This window comes from Lissotriton helveticus, chromosome 8 (genome assembly GCF_964261635.1).
Source record: "Lissotriton helveticus chromosome 8, aLisHel1.1, whole genome shotgun sequence".
Lineage (NCBI taxonomy): Eukaryota > Metazoa > Chordata > Amphibia > Caudata > Salamandridae > Lissotriton > Lissotriton helveticus.
This window is the reverse complement of record NC_136069.1, coordinates 448,276,268-448,301,268: the sequence shown is the minus strand read 5'-3', so window position 1 is coordinate 448,301,268 and position 25,001 is coordinate 448,276,268. Positions and strand designations below refer to the sequence as shown.

General features: G+C 52.2%; 1 long non-coding RNA gene across 1 annotated transcript in view; it reads right to left on the bottom strand.

Moving 5' to 3' along the window:
* The window catches only part of LOC144772767 (uncharacterized), a 60,739-nt gene extending 43,013 nt beyond the window's left edge, over positions 1-17,726 (bottom strand). Inside the window, exon 1 of the long non-coding RNA XR_013599838.1 lies at positions 17,593-17,726. This is a non-coding gene — a long non-coding RNA (uncharacterized LOC144772767). The remainder of the gene's footprint in view (positions 1-17,592) is intronic.
* Between the last annotated feature and the right edge of the window lie 7,275 nt (positions 17,727-25,001).

Sequence of the window (25,001 nt, the reverse complement as noted above, 5' to 3'; positions counted from 1 at the left end):
TCGTGGAGTGGGTATTGTGTTTTTATCTAGGAACCTAAATCGATATTTCTATTTTATGCCCTTGTTCGGTTATAATCAATAATATCCCTATAAAGGCATAGGAATCATATCCATATTTAGTCGTAGCCCATGCAGTCACATTAAGCAAGGCTACTTCCCCGGATTCCTAGAAAGCACAACGAGTTCTCTAAACAAACCAAACCTCCAGCAACCTGGGAAATCCCCCTTGCTTTTGTTTTGATTCCGTCCTAGAACTCCTGTGAAGCACTGTACGAACGGCCAGTTCTTAGTGACATCTTTATTGACGTCTTATGTCCAACCTTACGTCAAACCCGGCACCTTTCAGGTATAAATATACCAACGTTGCCTTAAGCAAACACACGGTGGTGGTTTTGGAGCAGAGAAGCTTTCTACTTGCCCGAGAGCCCAGCTGATGCGAGAGCCCACGGACGCTGCCCCTCCCTTTTGACGCACTGAGAGAGACGCTGTCTTTCCTCCTGCCAAGAAATCCAGCTCCGGTGTTTCCAGATACCTTCGCGGGTTACTGGGATATCGAGTCCTGAGAGAGAGATACAAGACCTCCTGCTTTCTATTACCCAGGTACGGAGCTGACTAAACCCTTAAAGAGAATTCTTGAGTCAGATTCTTGGCAATCCCAACTTAACTTAAACTGCTACTTACTTACTCCTTCCCACGTATTAGGCTTAGGTCAGGTACACCGGGGTAGGCGTATTTAGAAGCACCAGTGAGTACGTTAGTCAATGCGACACCACTTCCTGGTTGTCCCATCCTGGGCAGCCATCTTGGGGAGGTTGACGGGCTAGTCTCCCCCCTCGCCCTCACTATTTTAGGGCGGGAATATTGCGCGCACGATCACCTACCAAACGAAGATCATAGCGCTAGCGCTTGAATGTGACCAGGATTTCTGCAAGCTGCTATTTCGTTTTTAACAATTTTAAAAACCTATTGATGTGAGAATATGTGTTTTTAAAATTACACTTCTGCAAGCTGCTATTTCGTTTTAACAATTTAAAAAACCTATTGCTGTGAGAATATGTGTTTTTAAAATTACATTTCTGTGCTCTTACTTGTTTTCTGGTCGCTACTCCCCGGTCCACCACAGCCTGTGCTGATTGTGTGGAGGGAGGCTTAAGCGACACCACTTCCTGGTTGTCCCATCCTGGGCAGCCATCTTGGGGAGGTTGACGGGCTAGTCTCCACCCTCGCCTAATCTATATGACCTCTTCCCACCCCGCGCAGCGGTGACGCGCAGCAGTAGCGCCGTATACGTGCCGAAGAGGCGCCAAAGAGAAGCCAGTCTGCGCCAGTCCGCGTCCAGACGCTTCTCGCTGGCCTGGGGTGGTGACCGACACCATGGTGGGTACTCGAATTGCCTATAACTCCACGAGGTTACACTCCTTACGTCCCCCCGTCAGTCTTTCCTGTTGCCATTCTGTCTCCCCAGCTAATATCGACCATCACTGTAAACATTGTACATGGAGCACCTCCCGCCCATATAGCGACTCCCTCCCTTTGGGAGAGACTTGGAGAATGTATCTCCTTAATTGCCGGTCGCTACCCAAACATTTCACAGAGCTGCATCTGTTGATCGATGAGCTTAATCCTGACGCCCTATTTTTAACGGAAACTTGGCTTCAGATTGACAACGACCCGTCCTTAATATGGGCCACACCTCCAGGCTACACACTTAAGCGCCTCGACCGCCAATCGGGGAGAGGCGGAGGCCTAGCAATTATATACAGGGACAGCTTTAAGTGTCGGGTCACTCCTAATTCCCTGCTGACTTGCGAGAGCTTACACTTTGCACTTGATCTCTCCCCTACCACCACTTTTTCTGGTATTTTACTCTACCGCCCACCGGGTTCCCTGAATAATTTTATCACTCAAATTACTGATCTCACTGCCAACGCAGTCTTGACCTCATCTAACCTCACCCTGCTTGGGGATTTTAACATCCATTCAGATGACCCCCAGGATATGGCAGCTAATAACTTGCGTGCCAACATGCAAGCGTTAGACCTCTGCCAGAGAGGCCATCAGGCGACCCACAAGAAGGGACATCTCCTTGATCACATATACAGTAATACCAACCTTAATGTAGAGTCCCCTGTTCCACTGCCTTGGACTGATCATTTTTTGATACCGTTCACCTGGCTTTCTAACTCCTGTTCCCCCCGTGAGGCCTCTACCAAGTACATGGGCAGGAAATGGTCCTCACTTCCCCTCACCGACTGGACATTGGCTCTCACTCAAGACCCCCCGAGAAGGGCCTTGACCCCTGCCTCTGCTTCTAGCAACTTTGATCACTGGATCTCCAGCACCCTAGACCGAGTTCTTCCCAAACGCCCCTGTAAACTCATCAGAAGACCTAAAGTTGCACCCTGGTACACTCCTGCTCTGAGGTTATTAAAGCTTGACTGCCGCAAACTAGAGAGAGCGTGGAGGAAGGACCATTCTCTGTCTAGGAAAGATGATTATAGGTCCGCAATAAGGCTCTATAAATCAGAGATTAAATTGGCGCAAACCTCCTTCTACGAAGGGAAAATTAGTGCTGCAGCCAACGCGCCTAGGGAAATCTTTAGGATAGCCAAGTCCCTTATTTCACCCCCGGCTGAGCGTCCTACTGCTGAAGGGGCACAAGACCGCTGTAATGAGCTAGCTGCCTTCTTCTCCAAGAAAATTTCGACCATATACTCTTCTTTTAGTAATCCTACGGTCAACGCCCCCTCCGTCCCATCTAAGCCAGCTGATTCTCCGGCTCTCTGCAAACTGGATATAATTCCGCTTCTTGATGCCGGCAGCCTGGATAGATTAATTTCTAAAGTTTCTTCCGGGTCTCCCAATGACCCGGCACCCCCCCGGATCCTTGTCAAGGCACTGGACGTTATTCGTCCTGTCATCCTGGAAGCCTTAAACACCTCCATCGTGGCCAGGTCGGTCCCACTCCCCTGGAAGTGTGCCATGGTGAGGGCGCTTCTCAAGAAGCCCTCCCTGGACCAGAGCAACTTGTCCAACTATCGCCCCATTTCGTTGCTCCCCTGGCTGAGTAAACTGCTGGAGAGGCACGCCAACAATATCTTAACAGACTATTTGGAGTCCAACTGTCTGTTGCGTGCCTCCCAGACAGGTTTTCGCCCTCAACATGGCACAGAAACCGCTATGTTAGCGGTTACAGAGGAAGCAAGAACGACTTTGGATCGGGGAGGAAAGGTGGCCATTATCCTGTTAGACCTTAGCGCCGCGTTCGACACGGTGAACCATGCCACGCTATTACACCGACTGGCGGGCATGGGCGTGTCGGGCGCGGTTCTAGACTGGCTTACCTCCTTTCTGAGTGAGCGCTTTTTCCAGGTCTTCGAGGGTGAGATAGTCTCTCCCAAACACCCTCTCAGGTGTGGGGTCCCTCAGGGCTCCTCCCTGAGCCCGACCCTCTTTAACGCCTACATGGAACCTCTGGACAGGATAGTCCATCCCTTTGGTGTGCGTATAGTCACCTACGCGGATGACACGCAGCTTGTGGTCTCGTTAGACCACGCAGATGGATCATCCGACACCTTAGGCCCCTGTCTAGAGGCTGTTGCCAGATGGATGCAAGCCTCCTGTTTGAAGCTTAACGGGGAGAAGACAGACATCATTCTACTCGGAAATCCCTCCCCGTCTGCTCTTGCACCCGTCTGGCCACCATGTCTTGGCGCTCCTCCTGCCCCCAAGTCCCAGATAAAGAGCCTCGGGGTCTGGCTTGACACCGCCCTTGATTTCTCGGTCCAGGCTACTAAGACTGCCGCCACTTGCTTTGGACTAATGAGGATGCTCCGGCGGGTGCTCCCTTTGCTCCCTTTCCAGGCGAGGAGGACCATGGTCCAGGCCCTGATTCTCTCTCGCCTGGATTATGGGAATGCTCTCTACCTAGGAGCACCGGCTTCGGTACTGCAGAGGCTTCAGGTCACACAAAACAGTGCGGCCCGCCTACTGTTCAATCTCTCCCGTCGGCAGTCGGCGAGGAAGGCTCTGAAAGACCTCCACTGGCTCCCAATGGCTGCCAGAGTGCAGTTTAAAGCTTTGTGCATTATGCACAAATCCTTTCACCGTGTAGGCCCAGCGATTCTGCACCCTTTGGTCACGCCTTATGTCCCAGCACGCCCCCTTCGGTCTGGTACCTTGCAGCTGGCCACCTCCTCTAAAATTAACAAAGCCCGTTGGGGTGGCCGCTCTTTTTCCCATTCGGCGACCAGACTTTGGAATGCCCTCCCCTTTGCCATCCGAGGAAATAGCAACCTCCTCTCATTCAGAAAGGCCTTGAAAACGCATTTGTTTGCTAAATCCTGCTGATCTGCCCCGAGCCTGCGCTAAACCATTTTATCTTCAAGCGCTGCGAGGCCCTAGGGCAGTTATGCGCTATACAAATGCAATTTTTCATTTCATTTCATTTCATTTCATTTCAATGTATATATGTATGTATATATTTTATCTATTTTAAAGTATCATATGGCTAAGAAACCATATCAATGCTTTTACAGTATTATTTTATAATCCTCCTTTTACTGTACGCACTTTACTTTACTATAAGTATTGCAATTGTGGCAATTCATTTCTCTTGCATGAGAAAGAAGACTGCTCAATAAATAACACCTTTTATTGAAAAACACCCGTCTCTCTTTTCTCTGCATTCTGGTGAAACTAAGTATGCACACTTGACTGAGTGAAATAGCTGTCTATTGTTTTCACACGACTCTAGAGATACACTCTTATTCTGAGGGAGCAAAGTTGTCATGTTTTATGGTTGTCAGAAGCTAATCCATTCTTGTCTATCCAGGGAGGTTAAACTCCTCCTCGTTTATTCGAGAAAGTTTCTAGTGACCTCTGAGCTAGCTGGCAAACCTTAAGTCTAATATAGTCAGTAGAGACCTAGTCGACCTCAGTCCTACGTCTACACTGCTGAATATATTATTCCAATGCGCAGAGCCTATTGGGAATATAGGAACTACACTACAATGGCAGAAAAAGAGAACAGCCTGACCCCTAGAAGGATGTCCCTACGGAAGATTCCATAGGAGCGTACCAAGGCTAAGGCAGGTACCCCATAGCCCACAAATACCCCACATAGGGTAAGTCTCAACCCCCGCGAGGGGAGTCCTCTCTGGCAAGGCACACATTCAGAGGACTGAAAGGAAAGAATATGGAGATGGCATAACCACCGCCTACACTATGCGGGTATTACGCAGAGAACCGGGACATGTTTGAAATCAAACCAACAAGGCAACATCGCCTCCGCAGAATAAAAGAGCACTCAGAAGGCAAAAAGATGTCCTGCAAGAGTCACTGTAGTCCAGACATGAGGCGGAAGACCGCTGAATCGGCGAGGTAATCAAAAAGGTCCATGCCATTGAAAGGCACATCTCTAAGAGCATCCCGAACATTGTACGGGAAACGACTGTCGCGCAGCCAAGCATGGTGGCGCAAAGCCACGGATCGAGCAAGAGCTCGTCCCACCGAGTCAGTGGCGTCAAGAAAAGAGCAGAGGGAAAATTGCGTCATACCCCTTCCATCATGCAGAAGGCGGATCAATTCTACCCGTGAACCTTCTGGAATTGAAGGGAGAAGGGCCTCGACCAAGTCCCAAAGGGTAGAGGATGCGCATGCGAACACGCAAGCCGTATTCAATGCGCGGATGCCAGCACTGGCAGAGGCGAAAAGCGGGCGACCACAGGCGTCCAACCACCTAGACTCCCTGGTGGGAGGTAACAATGGGAAGGCGGAGGAAGACTGTAAGTCAAAAGCCGCCTGAAAAACTAGGCCCTGAGCTCAAGGGAGAAGGGATAGGGAGAGGTGATCATCTGGGGCAGGACGGTGTCGATGAGCCATGGCCCGATCAACAGGGTCACCAGAGGAAGGCCTCACCCATGTGCCCAGAAGGATTTCAAACAACCTCAACCGGCTCCATGTGGAGAACATCTAACCAGGGATCAGTAGCCAGGGAAACCACAGGGGGCTGAAATCTAAGAATAGTCACCGCCCTGTAAAACCGCCCGTGCATAGGCAGCACTAGCCTCAGTTGCCATCTGGAGAGGTAATAGCAAACCATCGGCTGGAGACTAACCCGTCCATTAGATAGCAAAAGTGGAGAAAGCTGAGGCTGATCCGGAGGCCACGCCACACAAGGTACCTGCACCATGGACCGATACGACCTCAGATCTGGGGAATCCAGAGGAGCTTCATCCTCCTGCATAAGAGGAGGTGTAGGCGCCGTCACCGGCGTCGACCAATGCCGTATGGGAGTCGCATCGACTTCCGAGTAGTCAGCTGGGACACCTACCTCATGTAATAGAGGAGGCGTGGACGTCGGCACCGGCGTCAACCAACGTTGAGTCAGAGCCGTCTGGACGTTGAAGACCTCCAAAGGGGACTCGGCCTGAGCGCCGTTCGACATCGACCCCACTGCAACATGTGGGGCACAGGGCGTCGAGCCCGGCGCCACCTCCAACGTCAGCGCAGGAAGCCGCTCAGGGCTATGCGGAGACTGAAGGGGCAGGCTATATAGGTGACTGGGAGGCCCTCTGGGCTGTGTCCCGTTAGCGTCACATCGGCTATGGAACCGGAGTTGATGCACACAGCCAGCGTCGAGGATGAATCTGCCGGCAAGGACCCAACATGAGTGCGCACCAGGGAGAGGGGGTGACCCAAAGTAAGAGTGGAGTGCTCTAGAGTAAGCCTCCATTTGGGCCCATGTCGCTCCGGCACCCGGAAAGGGAGGGTACGGAGGATGCGACTGCTGTATGCCCATCCCCGGCAAGGAGCGAGAAGAGCGGGCACCAGGGTCACGCATATGGGAGGAAGACCTCCTGGACTTACGCTTGTGCTTACCCGCCTCCGAACGACATCCACGGGAACAACCTCGGAAATGGGCTCGATCCCGAGAGGGAGAGCGGCGACACAAAGGCGCAGGACCGGACAGCCGTGCTGCCAGCAATTTTATACAGCGCTCCCATAAGGACTTAGGTTTAATTCGCTGACAGGCGTCGCACTCTTTGGAGTTGTGATGTACTCCCAGGCACCACATACAGATGGCATGCGGGTCCGTTACAGACATCTGACGTGCACAGGTCTCACACGCCTTAAAGCCCAAAGGCATTGCACACTTTTCCGGGACGCCGAAGGCGTAGAGAAGACACAAAAAACAGGCAAAGAACCGCTGGAGGATCCGCGTTGGGACGCGGCAAAGAAGAAAACTGACCTCAGCGTGCCGGGAGGGGCATATATGGCTCTGCAGACGTCACATCCTTGAACGACGTCAGGGCTGAGCTGCGCGGCACCACCCCCGGTGCGCGGATGTATGTCAGTACAACGCGATCTAAAAGATCGCGGTACTTGACAACGCGGGCATTACAACGCAAGTCGTTACAACGACTTGCGTTGGAGGGCGCGGATTTTGGAATCTTATAATTTTATATTCCAACACCAGTCCACGTAACAGTAGGGAAGGTGTTGGAATATAAAATCTCAAAATTCCTTGCCCAACAGCGCCATCCAGCGCAAGTCGTAGTAATGACTTGCGTTGTAATGGCAGCGTTCTAAAGGCACTGCGGTGTAAACACCGCGTTCTAAATGATGTTTCCCCCGGCGCGCAGAGGTGCTGCTGCGGAAAGTTTCCCCGATCCAGCCTGACGCCTGGGGATATTCTAAGTTAAGGAATCTGCGGCCAGATGTCTCTATCAGATCATTCCTTACTAATAAACCTTGAGGGCCTACGTTAGCTCTTAGATAATCTGTCATCATAATGCTGTGTATCATTCTTTTAATCTGTTCTCTTTTTAATGCACTTAGTTCATTCCAATCCTTGTTCTCACTCATAGGTTCCAAATTCTCCAAATCCTCAAATGAGGAAATGGTGGATAGAATGTGCTCCACCTCCTCGGATGAGAAAGTGAGTCCCGTAAATTCTGCTATATTATCGTTGTGTGGTGTATGTGGTATCAAAGGTAGGTTCCGTTTGTCTTGTATGTGTCTCTTAAAGAAATCTATAATACTCTTTATAAACTCCCACAGCTGTCCGCTGTCGTTTACACTTTGAAAAAAGGGGAGGTAGAGGAAAATGAGAAATGGGAGGACCCGCCCTCCACAAGTAAACCTATAACAGAGTCCCTCTGTTTTGCCCAAAAAGTCTTTCTCCTCCCTCAACTAGATAGTAATTATGTTTTTAGGTCTAGCCTATAGCAGCGCGCAGGCACTGCGATAGGAAAACAACCTCTTGGAGCTCACCAGCCCTTCGCGGACGAGAGAGCATGCTCGTGCTCGAAGTCTGACTTTCCATTGGCCTTTGCGTGTGTCTTCCTTAAAAGACAGCACGCAAGTGGGTAAAGGCGGGTGCATGTCCCACCTTTCCCAGTCAATGTAACCGCCCACGGCCTAAGGCTTGGGGTTACACTCACGGGCCACATCTGTTTTCAATTCTCGTGCCCTGACGCGGGCGTGATTATTGAAAGCAAATGGGCTGCTTGTTTTATTTACTAGAGCGTGGTAATGCCTCCCTGCACAGAACACCCCTCGCACATCCCAGGCATCAACCAGAGCGATGCCGTGGCTGGTTTCACTTTTCAGTGTGGCTCCCCTCCCATGTCCCAAGCCGCAATCGCGCCGGTGTTTTTTTGCGCGATGTTTGTGCAAAACGGTAATTCCAAGCACAAACTTTGGTTCAAATTACCATTAGCTTGCTTGCACATTAAGTTGTCTTGTAGTTTTAGTCTGATTGTTTTTGTTTGTTTTGTTGCACTTTTATGTAGCTTGAACTCGTCCCGAAGGTATCAGAGCGCTTTACATGTGCACCAGGTAGACACAAACTATAAATAGGTTTGCAGAAAATCTCCCCACACCTCCCTCCCGTTAGGGTTTGCTGAAACTTTAAGGCCATTGAGTAGGTCCGTTTGTTTGGTGCCCAAGATCAGAGTATGTATGGTTCAGAGTCCTTTCCTCTATATTCCATCGCAACATTTAAATCTCATGTGTGGAGGTAAAGCTGCAGAACTCTAACAACTTTTGGGGTTTTATCTCGGCCCTAGACGGTGCAAGCAGTTTCTGGTTTATTTTACGCTAGCCTGTACCCGCTAATAAAAGTATATTTTTTCAAAGAGTTACGTCGTGATCTAGTTAAAGATACCCGCATTTGTGCATGTGACACCAGTAAACAGTGTCAGAAATAGCACCGGAGAATGGCCAGGAAACAGTGACCGCCCCTCGAATAAACTGGTGCAAAACTGTGTACTTTTCCATGCAGAATTACGTAAAATGAATTTCAAGACATTATGCAAAATTACGAGAAATACCCTCAGGGGCATCTGGAGGGAGAGTTGAACGCAAACGCTTACCTCACATTCAAAGTCCCTCGAGACACTTACTGGCAAGGGACAAGTTTGGAAGAAAAAGTCCCCAGCGACCCGTTTTATGCTGAGGCCTGTCTCCCATTCCCAAAATATATGTGTCTGCTTCAACCAGAGCTGGATAGCAAAAAGGCGTGTCATAAATGCTGCCAATTTGCGTAATTTACAAATTACGCGAGTGGCGAAACTATTCTCCCTGGCCTATCCACGGTCCTGCAGAGATAATTCCATATAGGGATTGGGGATCGATTTGTAGAACTTTTCCGTTCCCGGGGGAGCAGTCAGGAGGACTTTTGACGCGCCAGTGCCCCCTGCAGGCTGGATAGTGCTTGACAGTAGCAGCTGTTTCTCCAGCAGACAGAGACGCATCAGGCAGACTGGTAACTCACCCTTACCGGCATTCACGAGGCCTAGAGAGCCTGGGGAAAGCTCACATGTGATGCAGATCAATATGTTTGACGGGAATAGATTGGTCAGAAAAATCCAACCAAGCAGCGGGTCAAAGGAGGTATAAAAAGTCCAAGAGATACGGAAAGCTGACCGAGAAGGACCACACTGTAGTGTTAGCAGTTCAGTGTTTCTACGCACACATGCATTCCCACATCCGCAGGCCAGGCGTGGCCTGCGGGGATCAATAAAGGGAAGGGCGGCCGCTCGTGGCGTCACTTCCGGCTGACATCTAAGCATGGGCTGAGTCATTGCTCCTGGAGGCTCCGAGTGATCTGCCCCTGCGCTGCCCATCCTAGTGGTAGCTGGGCCCAAGGTCACCCCCATCTAGCAGCCCACTACACTGGCGACGAGCGGAGGGGGCCCAACCCTCGCCCGTGACTTGCTGTGGCCACTGGAGCACTCCGCTCCTTGGCGCGGCTCTGCCCCGCCCGAGTGTGCTGCCGGTGCTCCCTGCCGTGTAGCTGGCTGCCCCTGCCTGGGGCTGTTTGTGAAGCTCACCTTATCTGCCCTGCGGTGCCTGGCTCCATCTCCGCTGCTCCCCCGGTGCAGTCTGCCGCCTCCCCGAGCCCGCGATCCGGATGAGGTGCGACGCAGTGCCGTTCCCCACACATCTCGCGTGCACGGGAAAAAAGAAGAGGGTGCCGAATCTCACGCATCTCGCGTGGGATCTGAAATTTGTGCCCCGGAGCTCCTGAAGCGTTCCCGAAGGCCTGAAGACGTCTAGCAGAGCTGCCAGGGGTGCCCATCTGCCCTGTTCCGCAGCCAATTATTGCCCGCTGCCACGGGGCTGGCCCGGTGACTAATTGACGGCGCAAGACCTGCCGCAGAGGCATAGCTCACCGGCGGAGAGGGTGAAGAGGACGGAGAAAAGGAGGGAACGAGCCACGAAGTCGAGAACCAGACAGTAAGGAGTGGGGGCACAAGAAGCGCTCAGCTAAACCCCCAACAGGCGCGCACGCCGACACCGCGTCCCGCACCACATGGCCGGCCTAGTGAGTCAGCCAGCAGATATGGCAGACGACGAGGAAGCCACGACTGTTCGCATTCCCTTCCAACATGCCGCGTCTGGACTCCTACCACCTTTCAGCGAGTTAGAAAACCCCGCGACGGCGGCCCCCAGGTGGAAGATATGGATAGAACGGCTAGATAACTGTTTCAGAGCGACTCGATAAGCGGACACGACCGTCAAAAGGTCCCTCTTCCTCCACTATGCCGGAGACAAAATATTTAAACTATTTAAACACCTCCCCAACACCGGGACAGACGATGACTACGTTGGCGCTGTCAATGCGCTCAACAACCGCTTCGGCCCACAGTTGAACCCAGATTTCGAGGTGTTCAAGCTAGGCCAAGCACGCCAGAGAGAAGGCGTGACCATGGACACGTTCTGCGCCCGCGTCCGAGAGCTCACCAGCACATGCACCAACAACAGGCCATCCGGAGGCAGCTCATACAAGGGTGCCGCGACAAGACGTTACGCGGACTCATACTCCGGAAACCCGGCATCACCCTAGAAGACATCCTAATACTTGCAAGGTCGCACGACCTGTCGGATGCCCGAGCCACAGCCATGGACCAGGCGCTGACCAAGCCACAAGGAAAAACAGACACCGTCAAAACAGAAAAGGCCGACGCAGTGAGGCCGAAACAGAGGAATGACCAGTTCTGACAGCCCAGAACAGAAGTGTCCAGGACCAAATGTGGGTACTGCGGCCACGAACCTCACGCCGCGAAGGATTGCCCCGCTCAAGGCACGACCTGCACGAACTGTGGAATCCCGAACCATTTTGCGGCAGTATGCAGACGGCGCACCAGCACCTGAAACTTCCGAGGGGAGAAGCCACCAGCCAGAGCAGTCCGACAGCTAGCGATTACAGATATAGAGACACCAGACGAGGCGCCGAAGAAACCAGTAAGGTACCTGCCAACTGTCGAGGACTCCTCAGATGACGACTACGACGACGCCGAGGCCTACGTAGTATTGTTTGCAAAGAACTCAAACAGCGACAAAGGCCTCAACCAACTTGCGTCGTTCAGGTAGCAGGAACGGATGTTCAGGCCACCATCGACACGGGGGCCACGGTCAACGTCATGGGCCTCCAGCAGTACCGAAAGCTACGCCCTCGCCCACCAGTGGTACCGTCTAAGACCAGAATATTCGCCTACGGGTCCGACACGCCGCTACCATTGAAAGGGAAAATGGTGGTGCCCATCAAGGCGGACAACCAGGAAGTAACGGCTACCATCCACATCATCTCCAGGGAAGCCGACACGCTCCTGAGTAGCCACACGGCTGAGGACCTGAAACTAATTGCATTCGCCAGAAGAATCAGAACGCACCAGGTCGAAGAGCTACTCGCACAGTTTCCAGGACTGTTCCAAGGGCTAGGCTGCATCAATTGCGAACCTATCAAGCTGCACATAGACAGAACGGTTACCCCCGTTGCCCTACGACATCGGCGGATCCCATTCCACCTCCGGCCGCTGGTCGAGCAGGAACTAGAGAAGCTATAGAAGCAAGGGGTCATCGAAAAGGTGTCCGGACCTACCCCGTGGGTGTCACCGATGGTTATCGCGGAGAAGCCCAAACAACCAGGGGCCATCCGCCTCTGCATAGACATGTGACTGCCCAACCGGGCAATAAAAAGAGAACGCCATATCACGCCCACGATGGACGATGACATTGCCGACGTCAACGGGTCCAAATGGTTCTCCAAAATCGACCTAAACGCGGGATACCATCAACTACCCCTTGCGGAGGAGAGCCGTTTCATCACGACGTTCAGCACTCACCTGGGCCTCCGGAGGTATAAGAGGTTGAACTTCGGCATCTCCTCCGCAGCAGAAGTGTTCCAAAATACCATCAGGGAGCTTCTGTCAGGGCTACCAGGAGTGCTCAATGTGAGCGATGATATACTCATCCACTCTGCCACCGCCGCGGATCACCACAAACATCTCCGCGAGACCCTGAAGCGTCTGAGTGCCTACGGAGCGACCCTCCACCGGGAAAAATGCCAATTCTTCCAGCCCTCATTGGAATTCTTCGGGTACGTGTTCAACCAGGAAGGCATCCAAGTAGACCCAAGGAAATCCCACGCCATCAAGACCGCCCCGGCTCCGACCACGCCGACGGAAGTGAGGAGCTTCCTGGGCATGGCCACCTACTGTGGGCGGTTCATACCCGGTCTCGCGACCAGAAGCGAACCGCTCCGAGCCCTCACCAAAACAGACGCCGTCTGGCAATGGGGCCCAGCCGAAGAAAAAGCGTTCCAAGGCATAAAAGACGCCCTCCTCGAAAAGCCCACCCTTGCGTACTTTGATCCAACCAAGCCAACGGAAGTGCTGGTAGATGCGAGCCCGGTAGGGCTTGGAGCAGTGCTCACCCAAGAGCAGACGCCCGGCCAGTGGGCCGCCCTAGCCTTCGCCAGCAAGGCCCTCACCCCGACCGAAGCCAGGTACGCCCAGATAGAACGAGAGGCGCTCGCCATAAAATGGGCCTGCAAACACTTTCACCTTTATCTACGAGGTCAACCCTTCACCATGGTGACTGACCACCAGCCTCTAGTGCCTCTCTTCAAGGGGACGGCGCCCCATCCCCCGCCAAGGATCGAGCGGTGGGCTGTCCAGCTGCAACCATACGAGATGGAGGTCACATACCGTCCTGGATCCAAGAACCCATCTGACTTCCTGTCCAGACACACCACGCCAGCAAATCAACCCGAGGGAGATGATGACTGCGAGGAGTTTGCACACTGGGTGGCCCTCACATCGTGCCTCCAACACATGTCCCTGGAAGAAGTGAAGGAAGCAGCCGCCACCAATGCAGTGTACCGCAAGACCACCCAAGCGGTACAGGGAGGCTCCTGGACCGACTACCTCCGGCAAGCCAATGGATGGACGCCCGAAGAGAAAGAATCACTTACCAAGATGTGGAGAGTCCGCCATGATTTGAGTGCCACTGAGGAAGGCATCCTCATGAGAGGGCACCGGCTGGTGATCCCGCAAAGCCTCAAGCAACGAGCAGTCCAACTAGCCCTCGGAGGGCACCAACGCGTCGTTAAGATGAAGTCACGCATGGGAGAGAAGGTATGGTTCCCAGAGTTGGAGGCAATGGTGGAAGAGTGGGTCAGGCAATGCCTGCCATGCCAGATGACCGGGGGTCCGGAGAGGCCACTGCCCGTCATCACTGAAGAGGCCTGCACCGTCCCGTGGTCGAAGATCAGCATGGACTTCGGCAGCTTCCCGGGAGGTCGGCATACGCTGGTCATCGTCGACGCCAACTCGAAGTACCCCATAGTGGAACCCGTGGCGTCAACAGCCTTCAAAGAAGATAGCACCGACACAGACTGTGTGGGTGTCTCTTAGGGCACTGATTTATGAACTGGAGACTCCAGTCGACATTTGAAAATGAAATAGTTCGTTGAAACCGTTTGTTTTCTATATCTAAAGTATTTTATTCATACTTCCATATGGATAAAAGCTTGTTCATACACTCGTAGAAATAAATTTCTCCTTGATAAATTGATCACCACAAAACTTCCAATGCATTTCGGCTCTAAGCCTTCATCAGGGAAGTCTGTAAAGCAAAGGATATAACTATAACTCCTCTGTGTCACACAAAATCATTATGTAAACATGAATTCATTACTCATACTCAGTTATATGATAATATTTACATCATTATACCAAACTGCTGAAGGAAATGCTGTAAAAAAACGATAAAAATAACATAATTCATGATTTCAGATATGACAGTAAACTTATTAATTTCCTGTAATTCTAGTTCCCTTTATAGAATGCGCTGAGTCAACAGCCTTCAGCCATGTGAGTCCCATACTGGAAAAGACATTCGCAATGTTTGGGTTCCCGCAGGAGGTCCGCAGCGACAACGGACCCCCGTTCCAAGGGGCTGAATTCGCGATGTTCCTCCAGCAATGAGGAATCACCCATCGACGCATCATCCCCCAATGGCCTCAGGCCAACGGGGATGTGGAGAGATTCATGCGGACTCTAAATAAAATGTTCCGAATCTCCACCGTGGAACAAGCGGACCCTGAACACCGACTGTGCGAGTTCCTGAGGGAGTACAGGAGCACCCCGCATTGCACCACCCAACGGAGCCCCTGGTCCCTGATGCTGCAAGGACCAAGGCGAGACCTCCTCCCAGCCATGCCGGGATGGTCGCCCCTTCCCCCGGATGCAGAGGGCACGCCAGAAAGGCGAAGGCGGCAGAATGAAGAAGCCAGCAGACGCCGGTGAGCAACCCCTCGGAGGCTCCGACCCGGAGCGACCGCCATCCTCCGGAACCGCTGCCAAGGGGGAAAATTCTTGACCAGGTACGAACCAGGCACCTGGACCGTCACCGCAACACGTGGCTCCATGATCACTGCTCGCCGGGGAGAGGAGGAAGTGGCCCGGAACGCGTCATGGTTTAAGGAAGTCTCGCCAGACCACCGCTCAGAGACCATCGTCCTGCCCCCGATGACGCCACACGAAGACGCCGCGGGAGAAGATACCGGAGCTCCAGCCCTTAGCCCATCCAGAAAAACCCCGGACCCCTCTCCGTCTCCATCTGGAGAGACTGACCCGGGGAGCCCGGGTTTTGCCACCCAAGAAGGGTGCACTGGCTCACAGTGATACCATCTGCGGCCAAACCCTCGTCCGAGCCAGAGGCTAAGAGACTTTGTCTGTCGTGAGATCCCCGCACCGGCAGGCGTCCAGGAGGTTTGGACTGAAAAGACATTCAAAAGAACTGAGTTGGATAGAGATGTAGTGTTAGCAGTTCAGTGTTTCTACGCACATATGCATTCCCACATCCGCAGGCCAGGCGTGGCCTGCGGGGATCAATAAAGGGAAGGACGGCCGCTCGTGGCGTCACTTCCGGCTGACATCTAAGCGTGGGCTGAGTCATTGCTCCTGGAGGCTCCGAGTGATCTGCCCCTGCGCTGCCCATCCTAGTGGTAGCTGGGCCCAAGGTCACCCCCATCTAGCAGCTCATTACACACACGGCAGTCAGTAGTTCTGTACACGCAAACTGCAGTGGCACACAGTAGCAGCAGTGCACTCACAGATACTGCTAAGAAACGGAATCAGCAGTGGACTCACAGCTTCTGCGGAAACACACAGCGGAAGTGATGCACACAGCCGCAGCGGTGCATAAAGTTACTGCAGGGGCACACAGCAGCAGTGGAGTACTCACAGCTACTGCAGGGACACACAGCAGCAGTGGAGTACTCACAGCTACTGCACGGATACACAGCAGCAGTGGAGTACTCACAGCTACTGCAGGGACACACAGCAGCAGTGACGTACTCACAGCTATTGCAGGGACACTCAGCAGCGGCGGTGTACTCACAGCTACACACAGCAGCGGAGTACTCACAGCTACTGCAGGGACACACAGCAGCAGTGGAGTACTCAGCTACTGCAGGGACACACAGCAGCAGTGGAGTACTCATAGCTACTGCAGGAACACACAGCAGCAGTGGTGTACTCACAGCTATTGCAGGGACACTCAGCAGTGGCGGTGTACTCACAGCTACACACAGCAGCGGAGTACTCACAGCTACTGCAGGGACACATGCATAGATAATAGGTCTCGCCTTTGGGACCTTATAAGTGTTTAGTTATCCATCTCAATATCCTTGATACAACAAAATCAACTGTTGCATGGCTAAACACTTATAAGGTCCAAAAGGCGAGACCTATTGGCTATGCCAATGCTTGTTAAATATATAAGGAAAAGCACTGTGTTTTCCTTAAATAATCCTCAGCCATCATCAGATTCTTCCCGTCCCGCTGCAATACGGGAGGGGGGGTGGTGCGACCTAAGGAGACGTAGGAGCACTTTCAGTTAGCACTTTGTGTGACTGAAGTGTGAAGGTCTGAGTGGGGGGAAAAAAAGGTTAAAAATATCTAGACAGTAGGAAAAATCATTATTGCTACCCCTGTCTGATATAGCTAAAATAATGGGAAATGGGAACTTGAAGCTAACAATGTACCTAGGTTCCACAGGTCAACATGTTTATATCCCTACCCCAAGGCTATTCTTTAGGACCAAAGATGAATCATTCCCTGGTACCACTCTTGTGTTAGTAAAAAATGAATATATGTATACAGTGTCGGATGCCCCACAGACCTACCTTTGCTTGTGAAGCGATTCTGCAGAGACGACAAGAGCCACCGCCCCTGTACCCACCTGACCCGCGCGGAGATGTGGTACCCAGCAGGGATGAGATGGAACCAGGGAAGGGAGCCAGAAACAAAATGAAGAGGCCTTGGTGGTTGTGGAGCTGGGTAGGGTCTTTTGGTGCCAACTGGGGAGACAAGAAGGCTTAAATAGGAAAAGACCACACCACCCCTTAATGGCAGACCTCTAGACACATACAGAAAGGATTCCTTTAACCATGGACTCACCAGGGCTCGTGTAGACCTATGAACCAAGGAAGTTATGAATGCACCAATGAATAAAGGAAAAACCAAGGCAAGCGCTCCTGCGCTGTAGAAAGAAACCAAAGTACTGGGCTCCTGCACGGCAATGTGCAACAAATGAAGAGCGCTCATGCGCTGTGGAAAGAAACCAAGGCACTGGGCTCCTGCACGGCAATGTGCAACTAATGAATAGCGCTCTTGCGCTGTGGAAAGAAACCAAGGTACTGGGCTCCTGCGCTGTCACTGTTTAACCACAAAGAAAAGCGCACCTGCGCAGCTAATGAATAAACAAGAACAATTCTCCAGCGTGAACACAGACCTGACTGCAGCGCAGATCCGTAGCCCAAGTCCTGCGGCAGCAAGCGTTTGTAAGGCACAGCAAGGAAACCGGAGAACAAGGTGTCCGTGGAATCCCTGGTGTTTGGCTCCGAAGGTACCAGGCGAATCCGGGTAGCAGGACGAATCTGAAGCACAGAGCCGGCGGGAAACACAGCGTTTAAGCTTTTCCCCCGGAAGTGCTTCGGTGGAGGCAGGTCGAGGAAGACTAGACCGGGACTCGACTTCCACCCGGAAGTGAGTATTCCGATCGCCGTATGTGTCTAGCGGCCCCTCGGGAAACGGCATGACGCCTCAAAACATGACAGTGCCCCCCCCCCCAAGACAGAACTCCCATCACCCCCGGAATTAGAAAGGGGAGGCAGGGCGAGGGCTAAGCGGGTGGCTCAAATGGAAGGCATGGACCAGAACGGAAGCATGGTGTACATGGGACAAGGGTTCCCAGGACCGTTCATCGGGACTGTACCCCTTCCAGTCCACCAGGTAGTAGAGCTTCCCCCTGGTACGACGAGAACCCAAGATGGCCCTGACCTCGTGCTCAACATGGTCCTCCACCACCACCGGGGAAGGAGGAGAGGGTATCGTGCTGCCGGGACGGACCGCATGCAGAAGGGAGACATGGAAAACAGGGTGTATCTTCATGTGTGGAGGAAGTGAGAGCTTCATAGCCACGGGGTTGACCACTTTTTCGATGACATAAGGACCCACAAAACGAGGCAACAGTTTCTTGGGACCATGCACGTTGAGGTGCTGAATAGAGAGCCACACACTGTCACCCTTGCGGTACTCGGGCTCTTTCTGCCTATGAGCGTTGGCGTGTGCCTTGTAAGAGTCCTTTGCCTTGGCCAGCTCGAACCGGGCTTGTTGCCAGAGGCTGTCCAGGGGTCTCTCCCAAGCAGTGGTGCGGGGGTGTCGTCCTTGGATGCAGAAGAAAGGAGACATGCCGATGGCCGAATGCTTGCTGTTGTTGTATGCGTATTCCGCCATCCATAGTATGTCAGACCATTCCTTTTCAACCACAAGCACCAAGCAGCGGAGGTATTGCTCCATGGTATGGTTCGTTCTTTCAGCCTGCCCGTCCGTCTGGGGATGGTACACGGAAGAAAGGCATACGTCCATTTCCAATATCCTGCATACTTCTTTCCAGAAGCGGGAAATGAATTGCGAACCCCGATATGTTATCACCACAGATGCTATGCCGTGGAGGCGAACCACATTGTGCACAAAGACCAAAGCCATCTCGGCTGCTGTAGGTATCTTTGACAAAGGCACAAAATGAGCCATCTTGGATAGATGATCAACCACGGTAAGTATCGTGGTGTGGCCGGTTTTGGTAGGTGGGAGCTCCACCACAAAATCCATGGAAATGGTGTGCCACGGATATGGTGGTACCGGAATGGGACGCAGAAGACCTGTAGGGGGTTTTGAACTGTTCTTACCTTGCAGACAAAGGGCACAACTGGAAACGTGGTTTCTCGTGTCGGCCTCCATGGTTGGCCACCAGAATTGTCTCTGTAGCAGGTCGAGCGTCTTGTGGTACCCTGGATGGCTCGAGAGGACGTGATCGTGACACATGCGTATTGCTTGTTGCTGACGAGCCGTCCTAGGCAGGTACAGCTTGTCTACTTTGAACAGGAACCCGTTCACCCTTGTCATGCCCTTGTGTCCTTCTGCTAGGACAGCCGGATCGGTTAAGTCCACATCCTTTTGTAACTGAGTCATGAACTCCGAAGACGTTATGATGCCCTGGAAATGTTGTTCTGGTATGATGGGAACAGACTCGGTAGTATCAGTAGCGTCATCTGCTTCCTCTAGTCGGGAAAGGGCGTCCGCTTTGGCGTTCTCTTTTCCGGGTCAGAACGTTATGTTGAAGTCGTATTCGTTAAAGAACAAGGTCCAACGAAGCTGTCGGGCTGTGAGGGCACATGCTGAACGCAGGAACTGAAGGTTCCTGTGGTCTGTGTAGATGGTTACGGTGTGTTTTGCGTCCTTCAGGTAGTGGCGCCATTCCTCGAACGCCGTCTTGATCGCCAGTAGCTCCCGGTCGGACACAGTATAGATACGTTCAGCGGGTTGGAGCTTCTTGGAATAGAAAGCCACAGGGTGTAGCTGTCCTGTGCTGGCGTCTCTTTGTGACAACACACCCCCTATAGTGTCCTGTGAGGCGTCCGCCTCCACTATGAAAGGCAGCTCGGTGTCTGGGTGCACAAGAACAGGGGCTGTGGTGAACCGCCTTTTCAGTTCCTGAAATGCGTTGTCTGCTTTCTGGTCCCCACAAAAGCAAAGCCCTTTGCGTAGCAAGCGTGTGATAGGAGCCACCATTCCGGAAAAGCCCGTGATGAACCGGCGGTAGTAGTTAGAAAACCCCAGGAACCTTTGGACCCCTTTTACGGTCTCAGGAGTGGGCCATTTCAGGATGGCCTCTACTTTTTTGTTGTCCATCTGGATGCCAGCTGGAGTGATGATATGCCCCAGGAACTCAACAGCTTGAACGTGAAAAACGCTCTTCTCCAATTTTATGTACAAACGATGCTTGCCCAACTGCTGGAGGACAGAACGCACATGATGAACGTGTTCCGCGACGGTCTGTGAGTATATCAGTATATCGTCTATGTAGATAATACAGAAGATATCGATGAATTCCCTCAACACCTCATGGATGAAATACTGGAACGCTGCGGGGGCGTTGCAGAGTCCGAAAGGCATGACCTGATATTCAAACAGACTAAATTTAGTCCGGAAGGCGGTCTTTCACTCGTCACCCTTTCGGACTCTGACCAGGTGGTAGGCACCCCGTAGGTCCAGTTTTGTGTAGATGGAGGCGTTTTTTACCTGATCCAAGAGGTTGGAGATTAGCGGCAAGGGGTATCGGTTCTTCACCGTGATGGCGTTTATTGCTCTAAAATCGATACAGGTCCTCAGATCGCCCTCCTTCTTCGACACGAAGAAAAGGGGAGAGGACACCGGAGATCTGGAGTGGCGGATGAACCCGTTGTTCAGATACTCATCCAGATAAGAGCGCAGGTGGACATTCTCCTTCTCCATGAGGGAATAGATTCTGCTGCATGGTAACGTGGAGCCAGGTATCAGGTCTATCCTGCAATCAAAGGAACGATGTGGCGGTAAGGTGTTGGCTCCTTTCTTGTCAAACACTTCTTCCGCCAAGTCTAGATAGGCCTCTGGTACTTCTGCTTGGGTAACCATCCCCATGCTTTGTAAGGGCAATGAGTGAGCTTGTACGGTACGAAGCCCAAGTAGGTCATCTTCCGTGTAGCAGGACCTGCAGCAGTGTTCCGAATCCAGGGTCAGAATCCTGGACACCCAATCGATACGGGGATTGTGGTTTACCAACCACGGCAGACCCAAGATGACCTTGAACTGTGGGGCGTCAATCACGTCAAAGCTGATGGATTCGGTGTGGCGATTTGCGAAGGTCATGCTCATGTCCTCGGTTTGATGCATGATAAGGCCGGAAGTCAGGTCCGTTCCATCCACAGCCTTGACCGTTTCTGGTTGTGCCTTTGGCACCGTGTTCACACCCAAGGGTTGTGAATAGTTGGTGTCAATAAAGTTGCCGGTTGCTCCGGAGTCCAGCAGAGCGGTTACCTGCCATGCAATGCCTGTCCGGTTCTGCAAGGTCACTTCCACACCTACGTGGTGACTGCCGTCGAAAAGTGCAGGGATCGCTGAGTCGCAGGAAGGGAAACCCAGAGGACGGACCCCTTTGTCTACTGGGTTGCCTCGTTTCCCGTCTTGTCTCCCTTGTTAATGGGCAACGCGAAAGGCCTTCTGTTCCGTAGGCGTGTGGGTTTCACCGGACATTCCCTGACGAAGAGTTCGCTTTTGCCACAATACAGACACTGGTTCTGTTTCCTCCTCTTTCCTCTTTCTTGACTGGTTAGGGGCCCTCTGATGCCTCCTATCTGCATAGGTTCCGGGGTGTCACCTGGAGGAGCCGCTTCCTCCTTGCCTTTATCCATGCCCTTATCCCCGAAAGAAAGGAAGCGGATGTCGCTGCCTTTCCCTTTTTCGGTTCTTCTTTCCTGTAAACGGAAGTTCATTTTGACCACCATGTCTATGAAAGGGCCTATTACGTCAGGCGGATTGGGCATCTGCGATATGAGATCCTTGAGGTCATCACGCAAACCCCGATAGAACACTGACACCTTCTTGGACTCGGGCCAATGGGCCTCGATGACGAGCCTACTGAACACAGTGATGTAATGGAGCAGGTCGTTGTTACCTTGCTTTAAGTTGAGCAGTTCGTTGTCTGCGGCTTGTACAAAGGTGTGACGGGCGAACATCCGCCGCATGGCTTCCTTAAACGTCGGTAGATCATTGAGCATGGGATCATCGTTTTCAACCAGCAAAATGGACCACTGAGCGGCGTCCCCACCCATATAAGACAGTACAAATGCGACTTTCGATGCATCGTCGGGGAAGGCTGATGCCCTGGCCATGAAATGCAAATGGCATTGATGGAAGAAGATGCCATATTTGGCACTGTCGCCATAGAAGCGTTCAGGTGGAGCCAGCTGCACCGGGTGGGGTGTGACGACTTGTATCGCTGTGTCCTGATTGGTGGCAGTGGAGGACCCACCAAAGGTGAAGGTAGGCGGCCTCAACAACCCCTCTTGTCTGACTCTGGGGTTAGGGCTGGTTCCCCAAGGGTTGGGAACACCGGCTGCCAACTGACTCTGAATGGCCGTCATGTCATGACCTAGGTTGAGGTTCTCTGCCTGCATAGCAGCCAGCATGGCTGCTATGTCTTGCAGGGACACCTCCGGGTCGGTCGTCGTCTGGGCGGAATGGAGTATGTGGGCTTCGGATTCTGTCGGATGCCCCACAAGACCTACCTTTCCTTGTGAAGCGATTCTGCAGAGACAACAAGAGCCACCGCCCCTGTACCCACCTGACCCGTGCGGAGATGTAGTACCCAGCAGGGATGAGATGGAACCAGGGATGGGAGCCAGAAACGAAATGAAGAGGCCTTGGTGGTAGTGGAGCTGGGTAGGGTCTTTTGGTGCCAACTGGGGAGACAAGAAGGCTTAATTAGGAAAAGACCACACCACCCCCTTAATGGTAGACCTCTAGACACATACAGAAAGGATTCCTTTAACCATGGACTCACCAGGGCTCGTGTAGACCTATGAACCAAGGAAGTTATGAATGCACCAATGAATAAAGGAAAAACCAAGAAAAGCGCTCCTGCGCTGTATAAAGAAACCAAAGTACTGGGCTCCTGCACGGCAATGTGTAACAAATGAATAGCGCTCCTGCGCGGTGGAAAGAAATCAAGGTACTGGGCTCCTGCACGGCAATGTGCAACTAATGAATAGCGCTCTTGCGCTGTGGAAAGAAACCAAGGTACTGGGCTCCGGCACGGCAATGTGCAACTAATGAGTAGCGCTCCTGCGCTGTCACTTTTTAACCACAAAGAAAAGCGCACCTGCGCAGCTAATGAATAAACAAGAACAGTTCTCCAGCGTGAACACAGACCTGACTGCAGCGCAGATCCGTAGCCCAAGTCCTGCGGCAGCAAGCGTTTGTAAGGCACAGCAAGGAAACCAGAGAACAAGGTGTCCGTGGAATCCCTGGTGTTTGGCTCCGAAGGTACCAGGCGAATCCGGGTAGCAGGATGAATCCGAAGCACAGAGCCGGCGGGAAACGCAGCGTTTAAGCGTTTCCCCCGGAAGTGCTTCGGTGGAGGCAGGTCGAGGAAGACTAGACCGGGACTCGACTTCCGCCCGGAAGTGAGTATTCTGATCGCCGTATGTGTCTAGAGGCCCCTCGGGAAACGGCAAGACGCCGCAAAACATGACATAGAGCACCCATTGGTGTTGAAATCATCATAGATTGATTATCAACTGTAAGGGACAGAAAAAGCATAAAGAAAAGGCATGAGTTTTTTAAAAATATAAAACGACATTACGCGCTCCTGACCCTGTGCCCCAATAATAATAACATTGCACCTGTGTAGATAAACCGAGAAATATTTTTCAACATAGAAGGTGATCCCTTCTAGTGCTGTCATATGTGATAATATTGTATTTAACATAGAGGACACTCACAAGACATACAAACATATAACATGAATAATGAAGGCTAGTGAAATGGTAAAAAAAAAAAATACATTATCATTGCCTCTTAATTGCAACACCGGACCAATGCTGGGGGAAGGGGTGCCTGTAGTCACACTCTGGATAAGAAAGAAAAGTCAGACATAATGCCCCGTCAGTAAAGCTGTGCTGAGAGCTAGGTGTTTATGTCGAGGTACGGCAGTTGCATACTATCATTTTTCGTTCAGATCGGCTCTTCTGTACTCAATTCCTCAAGGCTACTCCCTCGCAAGGGTGAGAGGCTTTGCTCTCAGGAGGTCAGAAACAAAGCCTGCTCGGGAAGAGGGTAATAACACCCCCTCCCACAGGATGACACGCTGATTAGCATTCATATTCAAAGGGAGGAGAGCTTCAAAGAAGCTACCCCCTTTGAAATAAGTCTGTCTTCCCTCACAGGAGAGGAGCCAACCCCCTTTTTCCAGAGCCCTTTGGCACCTGGACAGGTTGAAAATTAGCTAGTCCGGTAGACTTGCCCACCCCCAGGTGAGAACCACGACTAAAGTGCCTAATGTGAGGTGGACACAACTTTTCAGAGTTAACCATCTATGTGTTGGCAAACTTACGGACTCTGGAACCAGGTTATGCCCACTTACCAGAGGAAGTAGTCTTATAGTGGACGGAGTGACCCTAGGGGTAAGTAGCCAATTGGCTACTACCCCTTACTCTCCCTTAATGCCACTAAATTGAGTATTTAGGGGGACCCCTGATACCAGACCTTCAGATTTTCGTTAAACAGAAAAGGTGGAGTGGCATAAAACTGCTGACACAAGAACCGAGGAGTACAACTACCTTGGCGCCAATCCTTCTAGCCAGTCTGCTGCACCCAATCCTCGTGGAGCAACTGATTTGTCCTGCCACTGTGCAGACCCCAAGAAATCCAGAAGCCTGCCAGTGCTTCACAAATTGCCAAATCATCCTTGGAGTGCAGGAGCTACTCCCCTGGAGCCACAGGCACCAAAAAAAGAAGACCCGGTACATCAACCTGCCGCTTAGTGGATAGGGACTACCGATGAAGCAGTCATCCATGAGGAGTTAGCAGTGCTTCTACAGGTCATATCTGTCCTCCCTCCAATTGTGGGGACACCAGGACCGACCAGAGCTGCACAGTGCCAATCTCTGGTGTACCGGACCCCTTGCAGCAGCCAAGGCTTGTTGCACTCAGCCCCGACACCAATGCTGAGAAAGATCGACCTGCACATTGAGGGACTTCAGGAACTGTGAGACCCACTTTGTGAGTGGCTCAGCTGTCCTGTGTCTTATGCTGCAAAATAGA